Here is a 9,811-nt window from a genome sequence, read left to right as displayed (position 1 = left end):
CAAGCTCCAATAATGGGAGCCAAAAGTATGTAAAGCTGGATCCCCACCCCAAAACAGGATTCCATCTACTCACATGGAGGTGCATAGAACTCTACACAGCTTTTGTTACCCAAACCACAAATGATGGTGAAATCCATCCAGAAAGAAGGTCAAAAGGACCAAACAAGTAGATCACCAATGGTCACATTCTGAATCTAGGCGTTACCTTAAGTGCATGTCCAACCAAAAAACGTTTTGTTTTGGATGGTGGGGTGGAGGAATGGAACGCATTTAATTTTTTACTGTTATCCGGGGGCTCAATTAGAGAGATTTCCCCTCACTTCCTGTTCTGCTGACAATATTTTTAAAAGGCAGGAAGTGAGGGGAACTCAACAACTGGAAGCTTTTCTTTAGAGGAGGGAAGGAAGACTAGCGGACGGGAGGAAGGTTAGATTTCGGTTTCTAATGAGAGCACTAGACCGAGGAGGAGGAGAAGGAAGTGGCCACTCAAATTCCTCCAGGGCATAGTGGCTCCGGCGAGGCGCTCTCAACCTCTTAAAAACAGGTCCCAGAGCTCAGAATACGAGTGTAAAAACTCCGAGAGCCCCCGACTAGAGATATAATAGACCAAAATCTAGTTCATAACATGACCACCCAAATCATCCAACACGTTTTGGGGGCCTAAAGAATCTTCAGGACTACAGATCACACGGAGATGGATACATAACCATGAAGAAGCCCCGAAGAAGAAGATCTTTAAGCCTCTAAAAGGCGTTGTATGTTTTGAGGTTTAGGACACTATGACGTTGTTCCAACCAGCGTAATGCAAATATTGGAGGGTGGGCCTTAACCCCAGTGACCACATGCATCCTTGGAGCTCCACTTGTGTGCCGAAGGCTTCCTGCAAGCTCGGTGGGATGGGCTCCCAGTGGTCATGTGATCAGGTACTGTGCCTCCTGGTGCTCAGATCCACCTAAAGGGCCACCAGGAGGCCTCAGAAAGGGGTTCAAAGATTATGGACTTAGTACCTTGGCAAGGTGCCCTCAGAATTTGTATAATTCACACCTAAACTGTCTCCTTTCTAAGGGGATCCAGTTATGTTGAGGGTGGTCCCCCCCCCGCCCCCTTTCCCCCCCGCCATTGGTTCTACATCCTGAATGAATCTGAACTCCAATCATGATCTAGTCAAACCCAGCACCTCATTCATACTTGACCAGGGGCGGACTGACAACTCATGGGGCCCCTGGGCAATAAGGGCTCATGGGGCCCCTGTGTCCTTGCCCAAACTCAAAAAAGCCTATGAAAAAAAAAAAAAAAAAAAAAGAAGGTACCAGGGGCATCTGATTGGGCCCCCTACTGACCCTTGGCCCTCGGCAGTGCCCGAGTTTCCAAATGGTCAGTCCGCCCCTGTACTTGACATTTCCTTCACAGGTAAAATGTCAGGAAAGGTAAATCTCTAGAATGCCAAAATAGCAGTAAAACCCCCCCAAAAAAGTGTTCCACCCAGAACAAGAAACATTTTTGGCTGTACATATGGCCTTGTGATTAAGAAGACTTTCACGTTCTTCTGTTGACTTCTTGTTCTATAGGAGGTTTGTAGACCGACCACAAGAGGGAGCCAGCATTCACTCATCCAATCACAGCCACATGGGGAGAGTATGGTTTTCAGTCCAAACTTGGACATCACATACGATGAGAAACAAACCAGATCTACAGAAAAGCTGGTTGTGTTACGTCTTCATCTGAACATTAACCCAAACCACGTACATCGCCTCGAGTTATCCAAACAAAAGAAAATAATCCAATTCACACAGATTGTCCAAAGATGGAAGTTTGTGACCAAATCCAGTGTAAAACGAAAGTCCATACCGACCAGCTGAAGCTCTCATCCATTCAGCCAGCCCATTGGCTGTAGACTTGCAAAAAAAAATGGACCAGCTATGAGTCCTTTGCATAAAGGGCAATCATTAAGCCAGTCTTTGAAAAAACCCCCGGGGGTGTAATAGGCCGGTTCCCCGGGGAGGGCATAATAGGCCGGTCCCCCGTGGGGGGTAATAGGCCGGTCCCCCGTGGGGGGGGTATATATATATATATATATAAATATATATATATATATATATATAAATAACAGGCCGGTCCCCCGTGGGGGGTATATATATATATATATATATATATATATATATATATATATATAACACAAGCCGGTCCCTGGGGAGGGGTATAATAGGCCGGTGCCCCGGGGGGGGGTATAATAGGCCGGTCCCCCGGGGGGGGGTATAATAGGCCGGTCCCCCGGGGGGGGGGGGTATATGTGTATATATATATATATCTCACAGGCCGGTCCCCCGGGGGGGGTATATATATATATATATATATATATATATATATATATATATAAATAACAGGCCGGTCCCCCGGGGGGGTATAGTAGGCCGGTGCCCCGGGGGGGGGTATAATAGGCCGGTCCCCGGGGGGGGGGTATAATAGGCCGGTCCCCGGGGGGGGGGGTATAATAGGCCGGTCCCGGGGGGGGGATAATAGGCCGGTCCCCGGGGGGGGGGTATAATGGCCGGTCCCGGGGGGGGGGGTATAATAGGCCGGTCCCGGGGGGGGGGGGGTATAATAGGCCGGTCCCCGGGGGGGGGGGTATAAATAGGCCGGTTCCCCGGGGGGGGGGGGTATAATAGGCCGGTCCCCCGGGGGGGGGGTATAATAGGCCGGTCCCCGGGGGGGGTATAATAGGCCGGTCCCCGGGGGGGGGTATAATAGGCCGGTCCCCCGGGGGGGGGGTATAATAGGCCGGTCCCCGGGGGGGGGGTATAATAGGCCGGTCCCCCGGGTGGGGGGTATAATAGGCCGGTCCCCCGGGGGGGGGTATAATAGGCCGGTCCCCGGGGGGGTATATGTGTATAATATATATATCTCACAGGCCGGTCCCCCGGGGGGGGTATATATATATATATATATATATATATATATATATAAATAACAGGCCGGTCCCCGGGGGGGTATAATAGGCCGGTGCCCCGGGGGGGGTATAATAGGCCGGTCCCCGGGGGAGGGGGGTATTATAGGCCGGTCCCCGGGGGGGGGGGGGTATAATAGGCCGGTCCCCGGGGGGGGGGGGGGGGGGTATAATAGGCCGGTCCCGGGGGGGGGGGGGTATAATAGGCCGGTCCCGGGGGGGGGGGTATAATAGGCCGGTTCCCCGGGGGGGGGTATAATAGGCCGGTTCCCCGGGGGGGGGGGGGTATAATAGGCCGGTTCCCCGGGGGGGGGGGGGTATAATAGGCCGGTTCCCCGGGGGGGGGGTATAATAGGCCGGTTCCCCGGGGGGGGGGGGGTATAATAGGCCGGTTCCCGGGGGGGGGGGTATAATAGGCCGGTTCCCCCGGGGGGGGGTATAATAGCCGGTTCCCCGGGGGGGGGGTATAATAGGCCGGTTCCCGGGGGGGGGGTATAATAGGCCGGTTCCCCGGGGGGGGGGGTATAATAGGCCGGTCCCCCGGGGGGGGGGTATAATAGGCCGGTCCCCGGGGGGGGGGTATAATAGGCCGGTCCCCCGGGGGGGGGGTATAATAGGCCGGTCCCCGGGGGGGGGGGTATAATAGGCCGGTCCCCGGGGGGGGTATAATAGGCCGGCCCCCGGGGGGGGGGGTATAATAGGTATAACAGTCCACAAGCTTTGATCATTACACACCATGTACATATCATGGAGCCGCTTCTCCTGATGAGCCGTTCCAGCCGCAGAATTCTTGGCGTCTCTTCAGGTTATTTCCGGCCTCCGTACACATTGGCACTTCTGTTCTAACACCCGGCTGCTTCTATTTGGGGAGATCCACACAGGCGCGGCAGGCGGAGCTGGCCGGCGTACCATGGTGGACCTGTACGAAGCGTTTCCCATTCCACACATTCTGGAGACGTCCTCAGGACTCCGACAACTCGTGTGGGAAATACGAACACGGCTTCGTCCAGATCCACAGAAGGGAATTCTAACTGGATGGTTCCCACCATCCGAGACCAAGAAGAGGTCACATGGCCCAGGGGCGTGTCACATCCTTCAATCCCGTCTGTACGGCGTGGCCGGGTGAGAAGATGGCGCCACGTACAGCGTGTGATCGAAGAGGGCCAAACACCCGGGGGGGGGGGGGGGGGGCAAACGCCACACAGAGGGCCAAACGCCACACGGATCCCCTCCTCCCCATCCCCGCCCCCTCCTCCCCACCCACGCCACACACAGACCCCTCATCTCCATCCCCACCACACAGACCCCTCATCCCCCACACACAGACCCTCATCCCCATCCCCACCACACAGACCCCTCATCCCCATCCCCACCACACAGACCCCTCATCTCCATCCCCACACACAGACCCCTCATCCCCATCACACAGACCCCTCATCCCCATCCCCACCACACAGACCCCTCATCCCCATCCCCACCACACAGGACCCCTCATCCCCATCCCACCACACAGACCCCTCATCCCCATCCCCACCACACAGACCCCTCATCCCCATCCCCACCACACAGACCCCTCATCCCCATCCCCACCACACAGACCCCTCATCCCCATCCCACACACAGACCCCTCATCCCCGCCACACACAGACCCCTCATCCCCCACACACACAGACCCCTCAATCCCCACCACACACAGACCCCTCATCCCCACCACACACAGACCCTCATCCCCACCACACACAGACCCCTCATCCCATCCCCACCACACACAGACCCCTCATCCCCATCCCACACACAGACCCCTCATCCCCATCCCCACCACACACAGACCCCTCATCCCCATCCCACACACAGACCCCTCATCCCCATCCCCACCACACACAGACCCCTCATCCCCATCCCTCCACACAAACCCCTCATCCCCATCCCTCCACACCCCCCATGTTTATAGAACAATACAGACTGCAGAGTAGCAGGGTGCCCCCCCAGCCCGGCTCTGATCACAGGGAGGGGGCACTGGGGGGCAATTATTGTGAAGACAAGAAATCTGCCAGACAGATGATTATTGTAATCCGACTTCACTCCTCTGAGTGAGATGAAAGACGCCGACAATCCAAACCCTCACCAGCCAGAGCTGTGCGCCAAGGGGCCCCATAGTGACCCTACAGAGGGGCCCCTGATCCTCATACAGAGGAGCAACATTCGGCTCTATTGCCTGCAGTGCATCTCCGATTCATCGGATACATTGTGTCACATTAATTCCAGCCCCTCCCATTCTGGAATTGGGAACTTCCTGTGTGGTGACCCCGCACAGCTCCTTCCCGGAATTCTACGACACGGAGTCACTGTCCTGTGAGTAGGCACTGCACACGCTTCACGGAGCCCGCCTTCTGAGGGGAGGAGCTTCAGGAGGCGGGGTCAGACAGCAAGGTACCATGGGACATGTAGTGCTGAGAAACAGAAGCTGCAAAGCATGCTGGGAATCCAGGAAGTTGTGGAAAGAGGCGCCGAGCAGACAAGCGGAAAGGAGACTTTCTGGTACGTTTATATTGGATGGTCAGTAATTATTATTATTCAGGATTTATGGCGCCAACAGTGTGCTCTGCGCTGTACAATCTCACGGGAGACAATACTGTTCAATACATGAGGGATAGGAGGCACTGCCCGAGGGCCCGGGGTCAGTAGGGGGCCCCATGAGATGCCCTGGTACTTTTCCATAGGTTTTTTTTGAGTTTGGGCAAGGACACAGGGGCCCCATGATCCCCTATTGCCCGGGGGCCCCATGAGTTGTCAGTCTGCCCTGGATAGGAGGGCCTGATCCGGGGAGCTAACAATCTAATTTGTGTTATTACAACGCTGTGTATGCCGGGACCGGAGGTCTCCTTTATATCGCAGCGCCAGGAACCAATCAAATGTGATCAATAAATGTGATCAATGGCCTCCTCCGGAGCCGTGTGATGGATGCCAGCCCCTATGAGCTCACTTCCTGCCCCCAGGACCGGACATTTCTCCCCCCTCCTTACCTCCTTGTGTCCCGGGTCACCTCACCACCCCCAGGAGAGTGCCTTCCTCCAGAGCCAATGAGAGAAGAGCCCGCCCCCTGGGACAGGCACCTCCACCAATAGGTAGTGTCCACAGGCAATGACATGGGCACCTAAAGGAGGACCCCAGGAAGTGAGCAGAAGGGGAGACAGTCATGTGGTCCTGGATGCAGGTAAGTGAAGAGGGGCATTATGGGGTTTTAGTCCCACATTGGTACTGGTGGTGGGAGGGGAGGGGAGGGAAGGCGCTGAAAGCGGGAAAAACCAAACAAAACCCCCCAAAAAACTGTCCGTTCTGCATTGCGGATCCCTTCTGTTCTGAGAGAAAAAAATGTTCCTGACAGAAACTAACAAAAAGTAACAAAATATTGTTTTCTGAAAGCGTTTTTTCTACGTTACCCGGCCATTTTGGCGTCACGCCATTCTATCCATCGCGTGAACATGGCGTCCCGTTATTTCTACGTCGGATGTGATCTGAGGCGGCTGACCGAAGAACCTCGTCTGAGGGAAGATGGACGGAGCGCTCAGAACATGGCGCAGCTGTGGGCGCGGTTCACACGACGCGGTTATGAGGGCTTTCTGCAGAAACGCGCGGCGGGCCACGTAACATGGGTCCCTGTGGGACGTGGTCACATTGCGCTTATTTTGAGCCGCTGCGTTTCTGGAAAGGGGCGGGACAATTTTTTTTTTTAAACGCAAAAAGCTGCGTTGTGGTACAATAGAGGTCAATGGAGACACTGGCGGAACGCATGGAGTGCATTTTTGCCGCGATTGGCGGTTTTATTCACCCAACAAAAAAATTTCCCCTTTACAAGAGAGAAAAAAAAAAAAAAGTGGCAAAAACGCACCACGAAACTGACAAAAAGCACAATGCCGCGGTGTGAACCGGGCCAGGCATGGCAGCCAATCAGCTTTGAACGTCAGCTTGTCCAATGAAGCTTTGGCAATAAAACCTGGAAGCCGATTGGCTCCTATGCAGAGCTGCACCAGATTTAGTAAATGGCCCCCAATGGTTCGCGTCAATCCTCACGCAGATGAATGGCGAGGAACTTTCGGTCACATGATTGTCAGAGGGAATAACCCCCCCCCCCACACACACACTACTGCGCCATTCTTACCATAGAGGTGAACATGGCGGACGGCGGCGATCATTCCTGAACAGCGATTGATGGTTCTTGCGTTTGTATACAAGGTGCGGCGACACAAAATGGCGCATTTTCCCACACAAGGACACGCTGTCCTCTGCAGAAGCACATGGGCGCCATTAAGAATCGGCATCTGGGAAACGCATGTGTTCGCGGCCAATCACACCCTGCTGTCGTGCCGCGAGGATTGGTGGGGAGGGAGAGTCAGTCGCACTTGCGCTACTTTTGCGCATTCCACGCACATTGAAAGTAACAGACCGCTGTGATGTTTGGGGGGTGAATGCCGTCCAACCAGATACACCGCGTGACGGAGAACTGACCGCAAAACCTTTTATAGTGTTGGGGGAGGGGTCAGACCCCCCCCGTCCGTGCTGGATGGAGGGGGGAGGGGTCAGACCCCCGTCCGCGCTGGATGGAGGGGGGAGGGGTCAGACCCCTTAGGTGTTATTGCTGTCTGTGGTTCCCGGTTGGGAGATCCCCCCCTCTCTATCTGTCCTGGTTACCATTATCAGTGGGGGTCATTGGGAGGAATGGTGCCCCATCATTGGGGGGGGGGGGCAGCGGGAGGAATGGTGCCCCATCGTTGGGGGGGGGGGCAGCGGGAGGAATGGTGCCCCATCGTTGGGGGGGGGGGTCAGTGGGAGGAGTGGTTCCCCATATTTGGGGGGTCATTGGGAGGGAATGGTGCCCCATCGTTGGGGGGGGGGGGGTCAGCGGGAGGAATGGTTCCCCATATTTGGGGGGTCAGCGGGAGGAATGGTTCCCCATATTTGGGGGGTCAGCGGGGAGAATGGTGCCAATTGTACCAATGATGAAATCGTGCCCCAAGGGCCAGACAGATGTAAGCCAAGGGCCACAGTTGAGACTACTGGTCTAACACATCCCTGTGTTCATGTACAAGCGCGGCGCCTCGCTCAGCCCTCTTCCTGACCGCTCCGGACTTCAGTTCCATCACAGACCACATTGTGCACACTTCTGGCTGGTGGAGCTCCGATCCACCGCCAGGTCCCACACCGCCAGGTGCCATCCATCAGTGTGCTGCTTGCCGGCAAACCTGGTCCCGGGAATCGGAGATTTCCTCCTTCCCAAAGCTCTATGAATTCTCCGGCCCAAACTGGGTTTTACTAAGAAACTGCAAACCCTCTGAATGACATGAGCTTCCCGGAGCCCCTCAGCCTGCCTGTCCTGATGTGTGCCGGCTGTGTCCCAACATCACAGCATCACCCTTCAACTCGAAAAAAGCATTAGGGGAGGGTTGTGACTGCAAGTGGGGCGGTTCCCGCACTAGAAAATTAACAAATCTGGGCGCGGCCACCCAGAAAGCAGGCGTGGCCTGGGCGCGGCCACCCAGAAAGCAGGCGTGGCCTGGGCGCGGCCACCCAGAAAGCAGGCGTGGCCTGGGCGCGGCCACCCAGAAAGCAGGCGCGGCCACCCAGAAAGCAGGCGTGGCCTGGGCGCGGCCACCCAGAAAGCAGGCGTGGCCTGGGCGCGGCCACCCAGAAAGCAGGCGTGGCCTGGGCGCGGCCACCCAGAAAGCAGGCGTGGCCACCCAGAAAGCAGGCGTGGCCTGGGCGCGGCCACCCAGAAAGCAGGCGTGGCCCGGGCTCGGGATTGTTCTCAGGTCTATATACCTCCTGTTGGAAGATGTCCCACATCTCAGAACATTGGAAGTTCTGGAATGTACCCCCCCCCCCCCCAGGGCCTCTTCCTCATTCAAGGTTCCATCAGAGGGTGGGCAGCTCTGGCAGTCTCGTGTTTCAGGCGAGGTCAGCCACATGTGGAGAGTTTCGGTCAATCTGCCAGTTTCCCTCTGAACTTTATACGTCTCATCACACAGACAGCAGGAAGGGAAATCAGTCTGCGGTTTGGGGGACTTGCTCCAGAGTCGGGGGGGGGGGGGGGGGAGGGGGTCATGTGGTCTGATGTAAGGGGGGGGGGGGTGACTGGGTGGAGCACAGAGCCGAATCCTGCCAACTCCTCCATGGAAGGTCAGCAGTAACAATGACCGGACTCATTATGTGCCCAGGCTGCCCGCCAACGTCTCCACAATGGGGGGGGCACAGCGAGGGGTTAACGAGCGACGCTACAGATGCGGCGGGCATCACAGAAGACCGATCGTTCTCACAGATCCAGCCAGGCCGGGGGGGGGGGGGGGTCAGCATAGCAGCAGGCCCAGGGGGGGTCAGCATAGCAGCCAGGCGGGGGGGGGGGGGGGGTCAGCGTAGCAGCCAGGCGGGGGGGGGGGGGGTCAGCGTAGCAGCCAGGCGGGGGGGGGGGGGGTCAGCGTAGCAGCCAGGCGGGGGGGGGGGGGGTCAGCGTAGCAGCCAGGCAGGGGGGGGGGGTCGGCATAGCAGCCAGGCAGGGGGGGGGGGGGGTCGGCATAGCAGCCAGGCAGGGGGGGGGGGGGGGGTCGGCATAGCAGCCAGGCAGGGGGGGGGGGGTCGGCATAGCAGCCAGGCAGGGGGGGGGGGGGGGGGGGGTCGGCATAGCAGCCAGGCCGGGGGGGGGGGGGGGTCGGCATAGCAGCCAGGCCGGGGGGGGGGGGGGGGGTCGGCATAGCAGCCAGGCAGGCAGCATTTTCATAAGCAGTGAGTGTGACAGGTTTACTTTGCAGTGTTACACATTAACACGTTACCTGCCATTCATTATGAACACCCCGACACACTCCGCCCACTGCCATT

This window comes from Staurois parvus, unplaced genomic scaffold (genome assembly GCF_062004578.1).
Source record: "Staurois parvus isolate SC_StPar_1 unplaced genomic scaffold, SC_StPar_1.0 ptg003209l, whole genome shotgun sequence".
NCBI lineage: Eukaryota > Metazoa > Chordata > Amphibia > Anura > Ranidae > Staurois > Staurois parvus.
The sequence above is the reverse complement of the archived record's forward strand: the minus strand, read 5'-3'. Positions refer to the sequence as shown.